General features: G+C 54.4%; 4 non-coding genes across 4 annotated transcripts; all 4 read left to right on the forward strand.

The window, feature by feature from the left end:
* Positions 1-570: 570 nt before the first annotated feature.
* LOC120941790 lies at positions 571-689 on the forward strand. The gene has a single exon (XR_005749603.1). It is a non-coding gene; the product is annotated as a 5S ribosomal RNA (ribosomal RNA).
* Positions 690-1,763: 1,074 nt separating this feature from the next.
* LOC120942140 lies at positions 1,764-1,882 on the forward strand. The gene has a single exon (XR_005749929.1). It is a non-coding gene; the product is annotated as a 5S ribosomal RNA (ribosomal RNA).
* A 974-nt stretch (positions 1,883-2,856) lies between these two features.
* On the forward strand, positions 2,857-2,975 carry LOC120942234. The gene has a single exon (XR_005749956.1). It is a non-coding gene; the product is annotated as a 5S ribosomal RNA (ribosomal RNA).
* Positions 2,976-4,049: 1,074 nt separating this feature from the next.
* On the forward strand, positions 4,050-4,168 carry LOC120942340. The gene has a single exon (XR_005750037.1). It is a non-coding gene; the product is annotated as a 5S ribosomal RNA (ribosomal RNA).
* The last annotated feature ends 89 nt before the right edge of the window (positions 4,169-4,257 follow it).

The raw sequence follows: 4,257 nt of genomic DNA on the forward strand, positions 1-4,257 counted from the left end.
TCAAGCCCTTGCTTGACTGCAGCCAGTGGCGAATAATGGTACCTGCTATAGGTGAGGGGTCCTCCCTCCGGTAGCTGGGGTGGGGATGTTCTGACTCCCTCCCCGGCGATTGGCTTCCAGTAGCTAGCAGAACAGAAGCCACAGGTTCCCGGAGATCCATGGGCTGAGCACCTGCTAGGAGAGCAAAGGCACTAACAAGTGCAGGCATGAGGCCCCACGCCACGTGCACCCTGCTGCTGCTGCTCCTCCTGTGGAGCAAAGCCCTGTGAGCAAAAAGTGTTAAAGTTAGGCCAGGGTAAGTGAGAAAGGAGCCTTTAAGGCCAGGCTGAGTATGTGTGTGCATGGGTGAGAAGGTGCAGGCAAGAAGAGGTTAAAGAAGGAGCAAAGCAGAAGGAGACAGAGAGGTAGAGGAGAGCGAGTGGAGAGACCATGATGGGGGTGTGTGTGTGTGTGTGTGCTGCGGTGCTTGTGAAAATAAGGCACACAGCTGATTGTAGTAAAGTCATGAGGAAAGGCGGAGCCAGGCTGCCGGTGACAAGTACAAGAGGCTTGAAAGTGAGAAGGAGCTCTGCCTACGGCCACACCACCCTGAATACGCCCGCTCTCGTCTGATCTCGGAAGCTAAGCAGGGTCGGGCCTGGTTAGTACTTGGATGGGAGACCGCCTGGGAATACCAGGTGCTGTAGGCTTTTTGCTTTTACACCACCAGGGGGCACTCTACTCCGTCACACTGTTTTTTACCCAAAACCTCAAGCAAAAAGCCCTCCTGCACACCTAGCTCCTACAAAATCAACACTCCAGCCCCCCCCCCCCCCCCCAAACACACCTTTTCTTTTTTCACATCCAACTTACCTTACGCTCATCGAAAAAGAAGCCAACGCATGGCTTTAAGGAGGATCAAGCAGCACTTGCCGGAACGCCAATATCAACTACTACCTTGTACAGGTAGTCCCGGGCAGCCAATCAGTGGACTTTGGCTCAGGAGATCAACATCCTTCACGTTCAACCGTAATGCCCAAGACATCTTAGTAAAGTTGCATCAAGTCTTCCAAGCCTGCCCTCAAGTCATTGAAAGGGGTGCATCATGCACGTTGCTCTCCTGGCCTATTCAAAAGAACTCGGGGCTGAGTAAGGCACATGTTGTGAGGGGTGTGAAGCAACGCTACAAGAAAAGGTCTACTGGGCAAGTCAAGCCCTTGCTTGACTGCAGCCAGTGGCGAGGAATGCTACCTGGTATAGGTGAGGGGTCCTCCGGTAGTAGCTGGGGTGGGGATGTTCTGGCTCCCTCCCCGGTGGTTGGCTTCCAGTAGCTAGCAGAACAGAACCCACAGGTTCCCGGAGATCCATGGGCTGAGCACCTGCTAGGAGAGCAAAGGCGTTAACAAGTGCAGGCATGAGGCCCCACGCCACGTGCACCCTGCTGCTCCTCCTGTGGGGCAAAGCCCTGTGAGCAAAAAGGGTTAAAGTTAGGCCAGGGGAAGTGATAAAGGAGCCTTTGAGGCCAGGCTGAGTATGTGTGTGCATGCGTGAGAAGGTGCAGTCAGAAAGAGGTTAAAGAAGGAGCAAAGCAGAAGGAGGCAGAGAGGTAGAGGAGAGCGAGTGGAGAGGAGAGACCATGACGGGGTGTGTGTGTGTGTGTGTGTGCTGCTGCTGCGGTGCTTGTGAAAATAAGGCACACAGCTGATTGTAGTAAAGTCATGGGGAAAGGCGGAGCCAGACTGCCGGTGACAAGTACAAGAGGCTTGAAAGTGAGAAGGAGCTCTGCCTACGGCCACACCACCCTGAATACGCCCGCTCTCGTCTGATCTCGGAAGCTAAGCAGGGTCGGGCCTGGTTAGTACTTGGATGGGAGACCGCCTGGGAATACCAGGTGCTGTAGGCTTTTTGCTTTTACACCACCAGGGGGCACTCTACTCCCTCACACTGTTTTTTACCCAAAACCTCAAGCAAAAAGCCCCCCTGCACACCTAGCTCCTACAAAATCAACACTCCAGCCCCCCCCCCCCCCCCAACGCCAATATCAACTACTACCTTCTACAGGTAGTCCCGGGCAGCCAATCAGTGGACTTTGGCTCAGGAGATCACCATCCTTCACGTTCAACCGTAATGCCCAAGACATCTTAGTAAAGTTGCGTCAAGTCTTCCAAGCCTGCCCTCAAGTCATTGAAAGGGGTGCATCATGCACGTTGCTCTCCTGGGGCCTATTCAAAAGAACTCGGGGCTGAGTAAGGCACATGTTGTGGGGGGTGTGAAGCAACGCTACAAGAAAAGGTCTACTGGGCAAGTCAAGCCCTTGCTTGACTGCAGCCAGTGGCGAATAATGGTACCTGCTATAGGTGAGGGGTCCTCCCTCCGGTAGCTGGGGTGGGGATGTTCTGACTCCCTCCCCGGCGGTTGGCTTCCAGTAGCTAGCAGAACGGAAGCCACAGGTTCCCGGAGATCCATGGGCTGAGCACCTGCTAGGAGAGCAAAGGCACTAACAAGTGCAGGCATGAGGCCCCACGCCACGTGCACCCTGCTGCTGCTGCTGCTGCTCCTGTGGAGCAAAGCCCTGTGAGCAAAAAGTGTTAAAGTTAGGCCAGGGTAAGTGAGAAAGGAGCCTTTGAGGCCAGGCTGAGTATGTGTGTGCATGCGTGAGAAGGTGCAGGCAAGAAGAGGTTAAAGAAGGAGCAAAGCAGAAGGAGACAGAGAGGTAGAGGAGAGCGAGTGGAGAGACCATGACGGGGGTGGGGGGGTGTGTGTGTTGCGGTGCTTGTGAAAATAAGGCACACAGCTGATTGTAGTAAAGTCATGGGGAAAGGCGGAGCCAGGCTGCCGGTGACAAGTACAAGAGGCTTGAAAGTGAGAAGGAGCTCTGCCTACGGCCACACCACCCTGAATACGCCCGCTCTCGTCTGATCTCGGAAGCTAAGCAGGGTCGGGCCTGGTTAGTACTTGGATGGGAGACCGCCTGGGAATACCAGGTGCTGTAGGCTTTTTGCTTTTACACCACCAGGGGGCACTCTACTCCCTCACACTGTTTTTTACCCAAAACCTCAAGCAAAAAGCCCTCCTGCACACCTAGCTCCTACAAAATCAACACTCCAGCACCCCCCCCCCCCCCCCCAAACACACCTTTTCTTTTTTTCACATACAACTTACCCTACGCTCATCCAAAAAGAAGCCAACGCCTGGCTTTAAGGAGGATCAAGCAGCACTTGCCGGAACGCCAATATCAACTACTACCTTCTACAGGTAGTCCCGGGCAGCCAATCAGTGGACTTTGGCTCAGGAGATCACCATCCTTCACGTTCAACCGTAATGCCCAAGACATCTTAGTAAAGTTGCGTCAAGTCTTCCAAGCCTGCCCTCAAGTCATTGAAAGGGGTGCATCATGCACGTTGCTCTCCTGGCCTATTCAAAAGAACTCGGGGCTGAGTAAGGCACATGTTGTGGGGGGTGTGAAGCAACGCTACAAGAAAAGGTCTACTGGGCAAGTCAAGCCCTTGCTTGACTGCAGCCAGTGGCGAATAATGGTACCTGCTATAGGTGAGGGGTCCTCCGGTAGTAGCTGGGGTGGGGATGTTCTGACTCCCTCCCCGGCGGTTGGCTTCCAGTAGCTAGCAGAACGGAAGCCACAGGTTCCCGGAGATCCATGGGCTGAGCACCTGCTAGGAGAGCAAAGGCACTAACAAGTGCAGGCATGAGGCCCCACGCCACGTGCACCCTGCTGCTGCTGCTGCTCCTCCTGTGGAGCAAAGCCCTGTGAGCAAAAAGTGTTAAAGTTAGGCCAGGGTAAGTGAGAAAGGAGCCTTTGAGGCCAGGCTGAGTATGTGTGTGCATGCGTGAGAAGGTGCAGGCAAGAAGAGGTTAAAGAAGGAGCAAAGCAGAAGGAGACAGAGAGGTAGAGGAGAGCGAGTGGAGAGACCATGACGGGGGTGGGGGTGTGTGTGTGTGCTGCGGTGCTTGTGAAAATAAGGCACACAGCTGATTGTAGTAAAGTCATGGGGAAAGGCGGAGCCAGGCTGCCGGTGACAAGTACAAGAGGCTTGAAAGTGAGAAGGAGCTCTGCCTACGGCCACACCACCCTGAATACGCCCGCTCTCGTCTGATCTCGGAAGCTAAGCAGGGTCGGGCCTGGTTAGTACTTGGATGGGAGACCGCCTGGGAATACCAGGTGCTGTAGGCTTTTTGCTTTTACACCACCAGGGGGCACTCTACTCCGTCACACTGTTTTTTACCCAAAACCTCAAGCAAAAAGCCCTCCTGCACACCTAG

Source organism: Rana temporaria, chromosome 5 (assembly GCF_905171775.1).
Source record: "Rana temporaria chromosome 5, aRanTem1.1, whole genome shotgun sequence".
Taxonomy (NCBI): Eukaryota; Metazoa; Chordata; class Amphibia; order Anura; family Ranidae; genus Rana; species Rana temporaria.